This window comes from Xiphias gladius, chromosome 5, assembly GCF_016859285.1.
Source record: "Xiphias gladius isolate SHS-SW01 ecotype Sanya breed wild chromosome 5, ASM1685928v1, whole genome shotgun sequence".
NCBI lineage: Eukaryota > Metazoa > Chordata > Actinopteri > Istiophoriformes > Xiphiidae > Xiphias > Xiphias gladius.
In genome coordinates this window covers 11083788-11102709 of record NC_053404.1, presented here as the reverse complement: position 1 = coordinate 11102709, position 18922 = coordinate 11083788, and the positions used below count along the sequence as shown (strand labels likewise).

At 38.4% G+C, this 18922-nt stretch overlaps 1 protein-coding gene across 1 annotated transcript in view; it reads left to right on the top strand.

Moving 5' to 3' along the window:
• The window catches only part of LOC120789957 (myosin VIIA and Rab interacting protein), a 103367-nt gene that overhangs the window by 50973 nt on the left and 33472 nt on the right, over window positions 1-18922 (top strand). The gene's annotated exons all lie outside the window — the stretch shown is intronic.

The following is an 18922-nucleotide window of genomic DNA, read 5'->3' as shown; positions in this document are numbered from 1 at the left end:
ATATGATGTAATGCAGCCAGAAGCACCATAGAAGTTAAGAGCAGGTCTCCTAGCAACACTGGCCCTCAAATGTCAGTCAAATGCTGCCATGGGAAACACCCAATTAGAGTCCTGAAAATTAGACACTGTGTCCTAAAATGTGTCCATAAATGTTTTTGTCCTCATTTGAAAAATAATAGTTGCAGAATCATTATAGTTAATATTTACTACACAAAAAGTGAGAGGCATTCAAATTTCAGTTTATTTATGATGTGTTAAATCAAGCAAAATTTATCCTCCAAGAAGGTTAAAACAGACCTTAAGGATTTATTTGCAGCTACTGTTTGATCCGGCTTCATTGATATACTGCTGCTAAAGAACATAAGTCAGTTATGTTTCAGTCATGGCATTGGAGGTCATGACTTTTAATCCATCTACAAACATTACAAAGGAAAGGCCTTGTATCTCAGAAACCCCTGCACCACTGAAATTTTAATGTTCATAATGAATCTCTATTCCCTCTGAATCCTCCCCTCCCCACACTATTGACTCAGGGCTACAACGGCTGGTTCTTCATATGTGATCTATCAAGAACATCTCCAGCGTGGAAGACGCCCCACAGCGCAGCCAGTCGTGTCTTGTATGGGGGTGGGCTGGCAGGAAAGAATGTGAACTGCATGATTGGCAGATCAATGAAGTAGATCTCTGCCTTCTGATTAAGAATTAAGTTTATTGTCTTCCACAAAACGTTTATATCACTAAATTATCATTTTTGTTGTTCTAGATAGAAACCTCTCTAAGGTTCTGAATGAATAATAATTTCATCCCCTCCTCTAACTTCATTCTTCACTTATTCTCTCACTCTCTTTCACCCTCATGCCCCCCTCAGGTAGATCACACTGTCTGATCTGCTGCCACACTGAACTCACTGTAGCATGAAAGAAATAAGATATTGGCACCACAGGATTTTCATACTCATTGGACATTCCTTGCTTATCAACCCAAAATCCCTCTTTAATGTAAAAATGTTAGTTTTTTCCAACCCAGTATTTCCACATATACTGGTAACACTGGATTATTTTTATAAGCATTATTTAAGCAGCATTTTAGGATAAAATGACTACTGAGAACGATCTCTGGGTGGTGTTCAAAACTGTATTTGGAGCATATTTTATTGACCATCACTCATAACTCACAAGCAAGTCAAGAGTGATAATAAGGCCTGAGGCTCAACAAGTCACAGTACTCAAATTTATTCATGAGGATTATTTAAATGAATTGTTGTACTGTATGTAGGCTATATTTTTTAAATGCATACATTTAGTAATTGATAATTAACCACTAAAAGTCAGATTTTTGCACAATGACACAATCCAATCCTTATAAATGTTACAATAAATATTGTTGTGGGAGGTTTTTCTTCTTATTTCTTTATTTATTTTTTCATTTTAACCAGTGTTTTTTTTTAAAAAATGTTTTAGATTATATGACTGTGTATCATAGCGCAGGATTTCTTTGAAAAGCCCTAAGAAGGCTGTTTGGTATTCACAAGTTGTCTTTGAAGCATTTGTACATGCAAGCTATGAAATATAATACACACATCTCTGACATGGACTTGATGTTCTGGGAAATGGAGTCAGTGTAAATGAATAACAATTAGCAGAATATGCTACTGTCAGTATCCCACTTTCCCTGTACTGCTGAAGTTCTGAGGGACTTCAGATGGTGTGTATGTAAACACCCTTATTGCTCCCTCTCTCTCACTCTGCTGCATATCAATGGTTGTTCATTTCCCCAGGCCTCTGTCTCATTGCACCTCCTCTCCCATTTTTCAGCGCTTTAAATGAGGCTTAACTGGTGCTTCGCCGCAGAGCTTACTGCATTCTGTTCACTTTGTTTAGTCGTGATTTCTCAACTGAGTGAGGAGTGCTGTTTGATCTATTTGTTTAAAATCATCTGATGTTATCAAGTCCGTATCTCCTGGGCTTCCGGGACCAGCTGGTTGGTTCTGGCCAGCTCCCTGGATGCTTGTATTCTTGCCCCCATAGGCGAGAATGAGAGTGTAGTCTGGGAAGGTCTTGCATATTTTCCTTTCCTAAGTCCTGCTATATTTTGGAAATAGTTTTTTGGTATTTGCTGTGGCAATACGGGTAAGAATGTGGTTTTTTAAATTAATCAAAATATTCAGAAATTCTTCATAAAACCCTCTGTTTGATGAAGTAAGTACAGAAATAATACAGAAGGTTGGACATTTTTCATAATTGGAGACACTCCATAATTAGAAGTGATGTTGATTGGCTTATCATAATCCTGTATGTACAATCAAAACAGAGCTAGAGGGGATGCATTTCACACCATGTTGGTATTTTCATGCATTGAAATCATGGGTGTTAACATTCTTTTTTAAATATAATTTCATGACGTAAAGAAGTCCCACTCTATGACTCTATGTCAGCATTGACCCCGGCAAGGTTCAGGATGACTATTATACAGGAGATGTTGTGTTGAACCACCCACAAAATGCATATTCTTATAACTTTGGTAAGAAATGTTAATATCAACACCAGAACTGATGTGTTTCATCATAGTACAGTCATATCATTTCATTTACAGCTCAGAAAACATATTTAACTGTGCAGTACCTCTGTTTACAATCTATAATGCTGCCATCCTGATTGTCTATACTGTCAGTCTACTTTGTTGCTCTATTCTGTACACACAACATCTAATGCATGTCTGTCCATCCACGGAGAGGGATTCCTACTTTCTTGCTCTTTCTGAGGTTTCTTCCATTTTTTATTCCCATTAAGGTTTTTTTTGGGGAGCTTTTCCTGTCCAATTCAAGGGTCTAAAGACAGAGGGTGTCATAATGCTTTACAGACTGTTAAGCCTATTAAGGCAAATTTGTGATTTTGCGGCATATAAATAAAGTCTGACTTGACTTAACTTTTTCTGTATATAATGATCTTTCCCTAACCCTAACAAAGTGCTGCGAATGCCTAAACATAACCATAAAAAAGTTTAGTATTGCCATAGTTCTTATGAGCAGATTTTGTATTGTAAGATCAGATATCACATACACTTTTTAGAGTTGCCAGATTAATAATAATTGACAACATTTCCTCATTACATTAATAGAAAACATAATCTATGTCATAATCTATTATGTTTCCTTCAAAAAATATTTGCTGTTGCAAATTAGTTATATATAAAATTTATTTCAAGGAGACAGGGTTGACTGAAAAGACCAAACTAACTGGTCCATTGAGTGACTCTGACTGGCTATACCGTCAGCTCCATTTATATAGGTTAGAGCTGAAATGATTAATCAATCAGCTGGTTGATTAACAGAAAATTAATCAGATTTGATAAATAATTTCTTAATTAAAAGTACCAAACAATTGCTGATGGCAAATTTCAGGTACTCTCAAGTACTCTTTGCTGTCTTTTCTCCAATTCATAACATTTTGACTTGAATACCTTTGATTTGTTTACAGGCAGTAAGAAAAAGATTAGCAATTTGAAGACATGGTATTTGACTGTCCTATCTTGTAAAAGGGTATTTCTCACCAATATGGAAATTTTATAAATTAAATTATAAAAAAAATGCATGCTGATCCAAATTGAATGATTTATTGATAAAGAAAATTAACCATTAGTTTCAATCTTAATATACGTGGTTAGTGCTGCACTTTCAATGCAGTATCAATGTGTGTAAATGCCATTTGTTTCAAGTGTATCTGCTCTCGCCTGCAGAACTGAGCTGTGGAAGCCCTGCAGGTGCTAGTGACTGCCTGACTTGTGGATTCATGCATTCTGAATGAAAGTCTCTCTATATTTTTCTCCGGTCCCTCTCTCTCACTCTGACTGTTTCTCACTCTTACTGTCTCACTCTCTCATTCTATAGTTCTGCATTCCTGTCTCTGAAGCATCAAATCTTCTCAATTTGTGTTCACCTGAGATCATTTTTCACGCCACGAAACAGCCACAGGAGGCACATCTCCACTCTTCAAACGTACAAATCTTAAATTGGTTTCAGCAAAACACTCTTCCCAGCCAGTGTGAGTGAGTGAGTGTGACATCCTCTGAACCTGCCTGCCTCCTCTCTCTCACTTTGTGTTGATGCACCTGCAATAGACATGCACCGACGTAATGGCTTCCAGCTGGAGTTGGGATCTCAAATACCTGCAGGCAGATAAACGCAAATCTCTGCTCTCTGCAACCACGCAAAAAACACAGATATGCTCTCTGAGACACACATAGATGTACCACAACATGTAAGACAAAGTAACAGCTGCAAAAACCATATTTAAACAGAAACAGATGCAGGAATCTGATTACAAAGAGAGAATGCATAAATACAAACACAGACAAAGACACAAAGGGACAAACAAGGAAGTGAAGGAAGAAATGAGGCAGAGTGTAAGCTAAACACGTCTCTGGGCAAGCTTGTCATGCTCACTAATCCCTTTCCTCACCACCTCTACATTCCACAAAACACACACTCACACACACACACACACATGTGATAAGTTGCTCTGGATCACAAAGATAACACTAGCATCCAAGGTATGCCAATACTTATAATCAGATTTCCAGAATTTAGATTCACATTTTATGCATCAAGCTGATGTTTTTTATACAGTAAGGGGTGCAGAAGTCACAGCCATAACACCAAGACAAGAAACCCTACCTGTGTTGTATAAATAAATATACATCAAGTAGAAAACTTTAATTTTCCAGTCTGTAGTTGAATTATTGTATGTTGCCACATCTTTAAACTCAAACATGCAAAGAGTACACTATAAACACACACACAAAATACACATATATAATTTTTTTTCTATATGCACATCAGTACAGTTTTGTCATGCTCCACAATTAAAAATGTAACTGTACCATATCCAGCTAAATATGAATTTAAGCCAGCTACACACAGCTCCGTATCTTCAGGTGGGTCGTTAGCCTGTTCGTTAGCCTGTTCAGATATACATCTAATTTCGTTAATGTGATGGCAGTTCTATATGTCAGTCTCATGTCTGAATAAGCGGCCAAATCACCTTAACTTAAAGGTCACAACGGCAATGTTACTAAGTTGAACATAGTAACACTTCAGTAACACTTTCATCATGGCTCAAATCTGAATTGAATGCTGCCAGATTAGCAGGCCACAGCAGCACATGGTTAAATATTCACAGCGAGAGATCAAATGATCAAATGATTCTCATGACAGATTAGTATATAAAAGAATTTTCCCCATGTGCTGTTGGGCAAAAGAATTAACAAAAAACATCCTTGCATAACCACAGTTATCATCTTTCCAGCAGTCTCCCTAAATTATCAATTTGAATAACCAGCAAAATGCTTTATAAAGAGCATATGAATAAACAGGAATTAAATGAAAATCTCAAATTTTCTGTCTTATTATTCTATGCTTGTGCACAGTCAGACATTACAATACATGCAGCAGAATTCACACCAGAATAAGAAAATTAAATTGATTAGAATATGTATTAGAAGTTTAGTGAAAAACAGGGACAGGAATCCCTCTCAAGGGAGATACAGGCAGGAAATGATAGAGAAAGAAGGGGATGACATGCAAAAATGGTCCCCAGCAGAAGCCAAACTGGGGACGCTGCAGCTAAATGATATAAGTCCCAAACACTCTACAACGGGATGCCCCATCATTACTTTTCAGCTGTTCAAATGCTCCTTCTTGGGTACCACATGTCAAATGTTGTGCAAGAATTTTTTCTCTTTCTGGTCTATAACTAACATTACTTTAACATAGAGTTGAAGTCTGAAAAGGGTTTTAGGTTTCCAGTAATGAGCATAAGCAACAGCCTGCAGTGCAGCTACACGTCTCTCCATATATTGGCCTTCCCAATTTCTTTCAGTATTGACTTCATCCTCAAATATAGAGAATCACCTTCATGTCTGCACTGATCTCTCTCTCAGAGGTCACTGATAATGATCAAAACAATTTCTACCGAGAGGCAGAGTGAGAGAGAGTGTCTATACACCCCTGCCCTCCACCCTCCACCTCCCTCTCTTTATGGCTTCAATTTTAAGTGTAACGGGATTGGTATGAATAATGCAGTGGTCCCCTGCCCTGGCCTGAAGTACTATGTGTGTATGCAAGCTGACATGAAAGAGAGAGGGCAACGGTTCTCATGAATGATCAAACCCTAGCTGGAATAAGAACAGTGGCAATGCAGAAGCTGAAACAGTAGTGTGTTATAAACTGGTCATCCAAATGACCTTAAACAGTGAACTCATACATTTCCCTCAACATGTAAAATTATGTGATATTTGTAAACGGTTGTTATTATTATCTAGTGTTTCTATGTTTAATATTGTTTATAAAAGAGCTTTTTTTTTCTTGGGATGTTTTTCTATAGGCTCCTCTGATTCTGTTGAGAGATGTTTTATCCTTATAGGGCTTACATGGGTAATTACAAAGACAAGATAAAATGTAATGTACATAAAAAGTACAATCCAACCTCATAGTTTCAAGGCCAAATTTGTCCACTCACACTCAGGTAAACTCGTCCCAGGTTGGTATTGTGATCAGTAAGTCATGCATGGTAGAGTTGACTGTTACAGGGGCCATCGGCTGATGGATGGCACTATATTTTGTCTATATGGCATCCATCTCCACATGTAATCTGTTATCCTCACACCAACTTTACACCATCAACCTGCTCCAATTTACAGTCTCACTCATATGATCTCTAGCCTGATTATACGGCAGCCATCTGTGCATAACCAAACTGTTAGTCTGACTAACAGCATTTACATAAAACCTAGACAATATATTTTTGCGTATTTAAGTTTTCCCAAATTTTCTAAACTAATAAAGCTGTCATAAGATACATTCAACATCAACATTTGATGCATTTCTCTCCTAATATATTTGGAAATCTTCCACACTCTTCTGCAACATTTTGAAACTTTAAGCATCTCTCAAACTTTAATAATCTAGATATCAGGTTTGGAAGAAAAACAAAAACAGAGAGACTTGAGTACTAGGAGGAGGCAAGGACATGGAGGCAAAAAAAAAAAGAAAGTGCAAGAGGTATGGATGCAAAAGACAGGAAAGTCCTAGCCAGAAACACAAAGGCCAACAGCAGCTATTAATGTTATTTCAACTTAAAGTAAAAAGGCAGAGGACTTCTCCTCTTCTGTTGGTGAGCCATTCCCCTCTCGATCCCTCCATCTGTCTCTGTCACCACAAAATCAGATGATGGCACAGAGAAAAACACCATGCAGTAAATGGGAAAGGACAGATGAGTAAGAGAGGAGATAAATGTGGGTGTTCCTGTGTTTGTGTGCGTGTCTTTGTCTGCGTGGATGCATGCATCTGGTGTGTGTATGTATTTGTGTGCTTGTGTGCTTTGTGTGCTGAGCATCAATGATTCATCGTCTTCCGTCTCCCACGCCCTGTCTGCCAGACTGAGCCGGGTAGAGTGCTGTTGGCACTATACCCGTATGTGTGTCATGTGAGAGCTCAAGGTATGGAATCTTGTGCCTTCAGTCCAATGACAGCACAGAAAAAGACGTGATGTCATGTCTCCAATGGAAGTAATAAAAAAATATTGAGCAGAGCAATCAAAAATTGTAAACAGTGTATGAGACTGATGCAGCAGTGTGTAGTCTGGTTGTGTAATTTACAAAGCAGGGCGATGGCACACCACAAGAATAATTACTATTCATTTTCAGACCCAGCATGAGCATGTATAATGAATAATGGTGAGCTTTGACCTGCAAGTCAGCCTGATCTAGCACTGAAACGGGAAACACTTTGTTTAATTTCTAAGTTGCATGAGCTTCAATGAAAGACTGATGCAAATGTGGCTATATCTTTACACTCCATGCCAAGAAAACACGCAATAGGAGTTGCAAGTGCAGTGACAAGAACAAAATCCCTAACTGGCTTCTCAACCTGTAAACACAGCCAAATGTATTCCTTGGATTACATGACTATAACGTAACATCACTGCAGTGATACACCTGAACTACCTGCTTTTTTGCCTCTGGGTAAGAGTAAGATCAGAATGAGAAGTGCCTAACCAGCTAAACAGATACAGTTGGATTCACAGCTACCTTGAAATCAAAGTATCAGCTACTTAGTCATTGTGTGAAGCCAAGTGGCTGTGTAGCTGATTCTTGTTGCCTGCATGCCTGCTTTCGTGTGAATAGAAAACAGACTGAGAACAACTTTCATAGCAGTGTAACTGATGATGAAAGTGGTGGTGCCTTCTAATTAGCCATCACTGCCCTTCATCATTGCTAACTTGAATTAATGTATGCTCAACCATATCTTGTCTCCAAGTTGCAGAGATCTCTTCACCAAGCTTCTGTCTTTTCCTTCTGTTACCTTTTGTGTGCTGGCGATCATTTGATATGAGTGAATATAATCTTTTGTATGGATCTATTAAGTGAACTTGTAACAGTGTTCCCACATGGCCTTCCATTCATTCCAATGAAAGTTGCATTTTTAATGCAAACATTGACAGGTTTTTAAGTTCTTCTACTTTTTGTGTGCTGGCACTAATTTGATATGAGCGAATATAATCTTTTGTATGGATCGAACTTGTAACAATGTTCCTTCCACTCATTCCAATGAAAGTTGCATTTTTAATGCAAACATTGAAAGGTTTTTAAGTTCTTGGAACTTTTTAAGTTCTTCTCTGGGAGAGCATATATTGGGCTGCCCAAACATATGAATTGTAAACAGTTAATACGCTGATAAGACTCTTGGTGAATTTATATAAGTATATACATATGTTTCTGTAGCTTCTTTTATAATGAATATGTTGTGCAAAAAGTCTCTGTGGGCCAAATGGTGCATTTCCATCTATGGCCACTATGCCAAAATTAGTGCACATTCCAGCACTGTTCCTCAGAGCTTGGTGTTTCGCTGCTGCCAATTTAAGACCAGTCTTTCAATCCCACAATTCTATGGTTCACTTACTTTCTGTTTGATTAAAATATTAAAAATTCTGATGTTCATGAGACTGAGAGAAAATTGTGTTTAATTTCCGGCAGTTACCTTTTCCTTTTACTCAACAAAAATCCTATATGCTTTCTATGCATGTGTATTTGTAAACACAACATACAGTATTTCCATTGTAAACACTAATTTGCAGGATGGGGTTTCTGGAAGGAAAAAGGAGAGACAAAGAACATGGCAGAAAACAAAGACAGAAGTTGTAAGAGGAGCCTGCTGTTCCAGCGGTGATCCTTGTTTCTTGGTGTTGGTTGGTTGGTGTTGTGTGACTAACTTAATGGGAACTGGTTCAAGGATGAGGGTAGCCAGAGGCTTGTTTGGGAAGCAGGCCATTCATTGGTTTCATAATTGGTGGGAGTGCAATGAAATGGCTAACTTTATTGGCCAGTTTTTGGCTGCCTTTCGTCCAATGAAACACACTCAAGAGAGTGGAGAATGCGGCCCCACTTGCATGGTCACAGACAAAACACTCCCTTAAATGTAATAGGGGCTGGTTTGTTGTGGGCTATTAAAATGTCTTTATATCTTTATCAGAGAAAAACAGAGGTCTCATAGGGCTGCACCATTCATAGTATTCATGAAATGCCCTTGTAAATAGAGCCAGACATGATGCTGCTAGTGATCAGATTTGTGGATATGGATTTTAAAGCCATGTGCTTCTCTGATTCTTCTGAATCTAAGTCTTTATCATAGTCTGTATATAAAGGGATCTTTATTCCCCCTTTGTTTCAGACACAAAGCACTGCAGTGTTTTAGTCTTTGACAGGCAGCAATCTGCACTTAAAACATTGCATATACTCAGTGTTAATCTGATTTATCATCAACTGCATGTGGCCTCTCTGGTGTATAGAACACTAAAGCTCTCCTTATGTTATAAATGACACTCGCGGATTAATGAGAGATGTATTTAAAGTGTGTGTTTTTACTTCTCCTCAGACAGAAAGTGCTTTACAGACAGTTTCCCCGTCATGCAAAAAGAAAGTGAGTTGAATTTTTACATTTCCATTCTAGTCAACCTTCCCGTGGTCACAGTATATAGTTGGTTGATGTCTGGAGCTGTTCTGCAACCGTCTGTGAAACACTACCCATACACTATGTTCGTCTTCTGTGAAAAAATCTCTTTGATGTCTTCCTGTCTTCCGGCCTATCAAGCACACACACACACACACACACACACACACACACACACACACACACACACACACACACACACACACACACACACACACACACACACACACAAAAACCTTCAAAGAGCTCTTAAAAGAGCAACTGCGGCCAAAGACGGTCTCGCTGCTTCCCCCACTTTTCCACTGAGGATCAATTTACATGGATTATATAGACTGGGGATGTGCTTTGAAATGGGACTTCTAAAAATAGATCCCAGGGAGAAAATGCCCCATATGCCAGTCAGCGCAATGATCATTTTTCTTAAAATGCTCATTGTGTCTTTCTTTCCCCTTTTGTCTGTATTTCCTTTTCCCTGTCCTCCTCTGTCATATCTTTCCCCTCCATTGCTCTTCTCTTCAGACTCTAACCAGTGACAGCAGTATATGTGGTCTGGTGTTTTCAGGGTAGTTCCCTCTGCTCCCTAACAGGCTGTTGAGACTGATCCTTCAGTACGTTGTGCTCTGGCAGCTTCAGTATGCTGTTCCCGCATTGTCCTGTTTGTCCTTTTCTCAAAATGACGTGTTTTGTCGGGGGCTTGAATCAGGTTCATTTACTTTACCCAGTGCCTCCGTCTATCATTCTCCACTGACTGCTTTTACATCTTATATAGTGCAAACATTTAGCTATTATTATTATTCACATGAGCTTACAGTTACTGAGAACATAACAGGGCTATTAGTTTGCAAAAGAGCAAGGACACATGGATTTGATGGATATATTGGCACACTGAACACAGAACAATCTCAACTACAATTTAGCCACACAAGGAGCCCTACCAACCTGTATGTGGTGCTATGGAAAAAAAATTAAATAATCTTTTTAAAAAATGAGTTTTCTTGTGCACTCATTGTGTAATCTCTAAAATCCTGTTATTTCAGTGGCTTTTCATTTCCTTGGTGAGGTGTTTCACGAAATTAAGAGGATAAAACCAGGGTTCTCACCCTGACTGTGACCTAAAAAGACCTACAAAAGCTAGTGATGCCATCTTATTGAGAGACGTCTTATTGAAGACATCTAACAAATGAATTGTGTTTACAGACTTTTACCTCTTTCAGCCTCTCATCATATTGGCTCTTCATAATTTTGGCTGCATAATAAAGACTGCAAGGAGTTGCAGTTTTCATTATCCACACAGAATAGGCAAATGGAGAAAGACTTGAGTGTTGGAAAGCGTAACTGCAGTCTATTCTGTCAATAGATTTCCCACATTTCTCGGCTGCTGCAGAGCTCTGCCTCTCTGCATGCTCCCCTTAAAATTCCATGTGGTGCGCTGGCTGTGCAGAAGCATGAGGCTAAGAGCAGATTATCTCACTTTCCGATATGTTCCATACATCCATATATGTTTATATAAGCAGCCTGTGAAAAACCTTTCTGTGTAGCTTCGTCATTTCACTGGCAGAATGTTTTGGTTTTCATGGAGTGTTTCAAAGTGACCTATATCTGATATAATTTTGAACAGACCTCCATCCTAAAATGACCCACATGTGCAGCTAAACAACAACAAATGATGTGACATCTGGCCAGCTGTTAGGGGAACCAAACTTTGCCCATGTCCTAACCTATTTGTCTCAAATGCTGGGTTACACTACTGTATGAACACTTTAGTTTTGTTTGAAAGAGTCATTTCAATTCAAACATTTTTTTTCCAATTTTAATTATATTCTATTCCATGCAGAGTGATGGCAAAAAAATATGAATTTTGGTGTCTGCTAATTCAGACTGCGGGCACATGGACAAGGCATGTACATGTAGTCTGAAATGATGTGTCAGATTTCAAACCAGGGATGTACACCGAGCCACAATTTTAAAACCAGTTACAGGTTTTAATGTTGTGGCTGATTAGTGTAGTTCACATCAGTAATGAAACAGCCAAATTCATTGAAAAACACTCAATTAGGATACTTTCAGCTATAGTTTCACTGTACTTTAAAAGCACCTTTGCAACAACTACAATTGTGTAAATTTATTGCATGTCACACTGTGTGAGATGGGTCTAATAAAATTTTGTTCTTAACCTGTTTTAGATTGTGCCTGCATTTGAGGCATGTCAGATTGTGCAATGTAGGCATGGCAAAGCTTTGCAATGCTAAAATAAAGAAGTATACTGTATAAGAGCAGAAGCACATCATCAGCTATTTTGAAAATGCAGCAAAACTACAAAATGTCGCACCAGCCAGTTTATTCTGCCTGTTCACGTGGTATTCTGATTGGTTGGTCTGTAGACATGGATTGTAGCAGCAATCATGTCAGAAGAATTTGATCCAAAATTTCCAACATAGTCAGAATTTTGCCACATACTCCAAATCAGCCATTGGTGAACGTGTCTCACAGTACAATCAAGGACCATCATTTTGGATTGATTTTTCCACATATCTCTCATGACTGTCAAATTTTGTCTCAGATAGCCCAAAATCAAAGTCAACCCTTAAATCTTTTAAATGCAGTATTGATGAGTCTTCCGAGACTGAAACATTCTGTACAGGTTGCTCACTCTTTGTACTGAGTAGCACTCATGGATTCCAGTTATCTCACTCTTGAAGACATAATGGAACAAAATATTTCACAAAATGAACTTAGGTGAGATTCCTCAAAAGCTTCTCTGAAGTAAGATGATAATAACTGCTGTATTACAGTACAATAATAAAGGTACAGTCGGAATACTCTTATTACATCTGTCTTCTGATCTACAGGGGAGAAAGTGTGATCTACTGTTTTGTCAGGATGAACTAATACCAGTATATCAAGTGTCAGATATTAGGTTCATAAACATAAAAAAGGATATTGTATTCAAAATAACCCTGACTAAACTTTGAACTCTCTCTCTAAACTTTAGATGTCTTTAATGGGGGAAAATTGATTATGTAGGAATCATGTTTGCTTTAAAAAATTACAGTACGTAAGGGTCAAGGTCTAACCTTATTTTGCATTGATAAACTGATACAGTGTAGAATCAGTATTGGTAGTGTATAGGTGGCATACTGTAGGTGTGACAACCTATCTCATAAAACTATTGCTATAAGAAAGCAGACACCATGTGAGCAGTTTGTAATTGACTTTGGTCCCTCTATCCATGCTCTGTCTGAGAACACTTTGTCCCACTATAACTCATTTCCAGTCTTCCATAATGTGCCACAAGCTCTCCCAGCTGCCTACACATTTATCTGTAAAACCCGGAATGGTGAAAGGTCTGAAAAGAGAGCGGGGTGATAAAGAGGAAGAGGGAATAGAGATAAAGACAGGGAGAGAGGGTGAGTCTTGAAAGAAAGAGCTACTAGAAGGAAGAGATGGCAGAGTGAATTGCCTGACCGCTGCCTGAAGCTATGCTGCTCCTAAATTTTGCCTGTTTAAGGTAAGTGAAGTGAATGTAGCAGAATGTAGCAGAATACCCTACATTGAACCTCCAGTAGCTTTCCAGGTAAAATGTTTGAACATTTTGAGTCTGGCTTTTTCTGTAATATACATTCAGCTGAGATGTGTGTATATACTGAGGGCAGCACAAGTGTGTACAGCAGGAACACAAACACACACGTAAAAGAAAAAAAGAGTAACGAAATATGAGAAGGACTGTGATAAAATGATAGAGGAGACAGAAGAAGGTAGAGGGAAAATTAGAAAAGAACAGAGTGCATGATCTAAAGTACACCTCTACCTCTAGTTTATGTATAAGACCGCTGCAGAAAGAGAGTTGTTTTTTTGCTTCCTGCAAACCAGACGCTGTTTGAAATCATAACGACAGGAGGGCATTGCCCAAGTTTGCTGAAAATCTCATAGGCTCCTCAGCAGTAGACTGACGACCTCGTTCTTTGTCCTTTGGCCTATTCTGCTAACAATTAATATATTTTAGAAGAGAGTCTTTAGTGTTGTAGAGTAGAAACACAGACAGCATAGGTCAGAGAGAAACAATGCCTAAAACGTGAACATATTTTCACAGTATGTTATGTATACATGATAACCTACACATCTTAAACATAAATGCTTTAAAATTATATACATACGAATGTTGTTTGTGTAATTAGTAAACTCACATTAGGAAGTAAATATCAAAGTGTCATGCTGATAAAGATAGCTATAGTCATTTCAACTCACACTATCTCCCTTTTTCTTTCTTAAAAGTACAGATTTTCTTGGTCTGTTTTCTTTTCACAAAAAACTGCAATTTACAACTTGTATAGACAATAAGAGGCTAAAGATGTGGATGAAAGGCCACTAATTCTTGTTTGGAATTAGATTTTCTCAGAGTCTCAGTAATATTATCCCTTCTCAACTGTGTGCTAAATTTGTTTTTGAAAAGGTCTGTCTGTAGCTTGGAACAGATTTGGGGAACAGTTTACATATTTGTGTAACATATCAGGGATGGAAATGTAGCATAGTGATAGAGGATAGTTTCTTTCAATGAGTAGGGTCAAATATAATTCTGCATCACCCTGCTTAGGTGTTGTTGAACAAGACACTGAAATTCCACTAGCTCCAGGGTTGCTTCTCGGGACCTGGCTATGACCTTTGACCTCCCTTTGGAGGGGGACAAGAGTAAAGATACAATTTTCCATCAGGGATTCGCAAATTCATAAAGTATCGTCAAACACAATTTTTATTTACTTTTAGTATGCATTTATATTGCCTATGGACAGGTGAATTGGTGATGCAAGAGCAGCTACATCCCGTCCATCCATGCAGAGCATATGATATTAGATTTTGACCAATTAACTCAGTAGCTGGCTAGAGGAATGCTAGGGATAACTGAGGGTTCTGAAAGAACAGTCACCTGCATCATCCTCGTCATCTGCATGAAGACAAATTTTTTGCTGTCTGATTTGTGTTTTGATAAACAATAGCTGCTAGTTTTCAATTAATATTGCAAAGAGCAAGGGAAAATGAGGGGAATCTTGCCTTGCCCCAATGACAAGTGAAACGATGTGAAGTCATCCCATTGGTGGTGAAGGTGACCATGGGTGATATGTACAAGGCCCTTATCCAAGAATAAATTATTCACTGAACCCAAATTTTTATAAAGTTGCAAATATGAATTTCCAATTTATTCTGTTGAATGCTTTTTTCTGCATCTGAAGTGCAAGTTTTAGTAGCTAATTGTCTTCATTTAATAATACTTTTAATAAATTGTTATATTCTGTTGAATTCCAAAACATAGAGAGATATCAACTAAATCTCTTTAGGTTTCAGCTTGTACCTATTTTTAATTATTCTCTTTTTCCCTTATAAAAATTGATTTTTATTTTGTGTCCAGAAAAGTTTTATCCGTGATACACGACTTAATTATAAAGAAAGCAAGAGTGTACTAGATGTAATAACTCCTCCAGGGTTTCACTCATTAAGACCTCACAACTTGAGGGTTTTAACTTCCCAAACATCGGAAACTCTACAACAGCTTCAACAGAAGCTGAACCAATTCATTAGAAGTCTCAGAAAGTCAATTATGGTAATAGTTCCCTTTGCCAGGGGAGGTGGAAACTCACCAAGCCAGATACTTTTATTGCACTCCTTCAACATATTCTTCAATATGTTCTATTTAGACCTCATCCAGATGTGCAAATTGGTCTTCTGAAGTACAGAGGGCAAAAGGGCTGGAGAGAGGAGAGGAGGATAAAATGGGAGGTGTTGGTCCCCAAGCCTGCATGCAGAGCTGAGCTAGGGCAAGTGAAGAGAAGAAGGAGGAAGGGTAGAACCAATGTCAGGAGACCATCCACAGGAATCCCTCTTATTTATTCATGCAGCAGCCGAGCATCAGGGAATCTCCCAACCTCATTTTGAAATGCGTATTTGCAGAAGCTCAGGCAGCAGTGCACCTCTTGCTTGAAAGCCTCTTCTTATCCACTCCACTCTCCTCCCTTCTTCCTCTCTTTTTTAGCTCATATTACTCTGGGGAAGCAATGTCATGCTTCATTCATCAAGATGCCTCTCCCATTGCCCTAAATCCCTCTCTCTCTCTTTTTTCCTGAAAGGAAAAGCTTGGCTAATTTCAACAAGTTTGTGTTTTGGCATAGAAGGAAGCAGATGCCTGCACTGACGTTTGTGTTTACTGATCATCTGTTTCTGTGCCAATTTGATTGACAGGCAGAGTGGAATGAGAGCATTGCACTACTGTGAAGCTAAGATACATATTAAGCCAAACATGTATATATTCTCATAAAGAAAATACACAAAATGTATATATATGCTATCTATACCGTAGATTCTATAAATAGGCTTGTCAAATGACCATTACTCCCAGACAGCAATACTCCAATCATAGCTTAGTAACCATAACAAGGCACCGAAGGCTTGCAAAGCTTTGGATTTCTCAACACGTTGAAGTGGTATACATGGGACTGTAGTGTCAGGGATACTTGGCATTTAAAAAGTTTGGAGCAAAAGTTAAGGAGTGCATTAAATTGTGTTGACATACTCTAATGTAAGCCGCAAACATTAGCATGTCCAGCTAACTATCTTACTACTTACACTAGTAACCCAACCTAGCATTACTTCCAAGATCCAGGAGCGTTTTATTAGCTAACTGCAATTTGTGGGGATACTAGTTCGGTAAAACAGTAACTACTGTATAGTATTTCCCTGTGTTGGGACATACAGTCAGTTATGTTTTAATCTTCTTTTTTGAGTGTGGAACCCATGCATGCTGCTCAAGCAAACAGTTTAGTTGGAAAGTCGATTAAGATTCCATGCATAACAATACATAACAATATCTCCATCATACCCTTGCTGCACTCACCTTTTCTTTAATTTATCTTTTAGTTCAAAGGTTGCTCCACATAGTTCAAGCTCATTTCACACTACAGATGAAACCTATTTTTTTTTCTTCCTTCTATCATGCCTCCTTGAAGCTGCATTGCTCTTCCAGATATATTTCTGTGCCTTCTTCCTTGGAACCAGGGGGACATAAAAAGAGCCAGGTCTCTTCACTGGAGCTGGGCAGCCACCATTAGATTAACTAGGTTGACCCGCATTAAATTAAGGAGGTGAGGCCCATTGAGAAGGCCCAGCTGATAGAGGCAGATGATAATAATCAGGGAGATGGAGTCGATGACATACTGTAGTCATGTATGTAGAGTGCATGTCCCCAGCCGTTCATTCCTTCTGAAGGCATAAATCCTTAAAAATGGGTCATGAATATATAGTAATGCTTTTGGAAAAGACTAAATAATATCCTAAAGCAGCTGGGCACTGTAGTTTTTAGCCAATGTAATTCAAACAGAAACAAATAATACCTTTGTAGGGAACTACAGTCGTGGTTGAAATTATAGGCACCCCTGAATTTTAAGTACAGAATTAAGAATATCATGAGAAATAAATGCAAATTAATTGGTTTGTATAATCAAAATATTTTAAGAAAATGTCCAAGGTTACTGAACAAAAGAAAAAAAAAAAAAACAAAGCTTTCATAATAGCGAAATAATACAAACACAAAATGTACCCATGACACAATTATGGCTACAGCAAAGCAGCCCCATAGCATGATAGAACCTCCACCATGGCTACAATGACAGCCTCTAATGTTTCTTATAGCCATCTAGAATCGTCTTGCACCTTTCTGCTGGTAGTTTCTGCCACTCTTCCATTGCTATGCGTTCAAGCTCTTTTAAGTTTGCAGGAGTCCTTTTTACAATGGTAGATTTCAGCGCTCTCCAAAGGTTTTCAATGGGATTTAGGTCAGGATTCATTCCTTGCCAGTTTAAAATAGTCCACCTTTACCTTTTCAACCATTTTTTGTGCAGCTGGATGTGTGCTTTAGGTCATTGTCCTGCTGAAAGACCCAAGACTTTCACCTCAAACCTAGTTTCTGGCACTGGATAACACATTTTGCTCTAAAATGCCTTGGTTATCTTCTGATTTCATCATTCCTTTGATACATTCGATGCCTCCAGCACCAGAGGCGGCAAAGCAGCCCCATAGCATGATAGAACCTCCACCATGTTTTATTGTAGGTAGGGTGTGCCTTATAGGCTTCATTTCCTCACCTATAAACAAACTGATGCACTGCATTCCCAAAGAGCTCTACTTTGGTTTCATCTATCCATAGAACATTATCCCAGAAAGACTGTGGCATATCTATGAAAAGTTTTTGCAGAGCCTTTTTGTGCCTCTCTTCCAATACTGGTGTCCTCCTCAGCCTCTGCCAATGGAGCCCTTTTAGGTTTAGTGTGCAGGCTATGGTACAGGCTAAAACCACCACTCCAGATTGCTCCAGGTCAGCCTGAAGCTCCTTAGATGTCTTGCATGGGGTTTTTTCCACAATCCGCACCAAGCTTCGCAGACTTTGCTCGTTGAGTTTCTTATTAGCGCCACATCCTGAAAGCATCCTAAGAGTTTTATGACTGCGACACTTCTTGATACCACTACAAACTGTTGGAACAGGGATTCCCGGATCTCTGGCTATTGCCTTGTAGCCTTTGGAATTGTTATGATTTTAGATAATAGCATTTCTGATGCTGTTAGACAGCTCTCTTGTCTTCGCCACTGTGAAAAAGAAACTGGAAACAATCAACCCCTTTTTATGAAGTAAAACTATCATTCATTGGTTATTTCGGGTCATGTGAACACTGAAAATTAAGCACAGGTGAGTGGGTTTTTTTTGTTTGAGAAACTAATTTAAATTCATCATGAGGTTGCCAATAATTTTGTCAAGCATAAATTTTAAGTCTGTATTTTTTATTTCACTATATGAAAGCATTTTTTTGGTGTTGTTTTTCAGTAACTTTGGACATTTTATTAAATATTCGGATTATACAAAATTTGTCAATTTGCATTTAT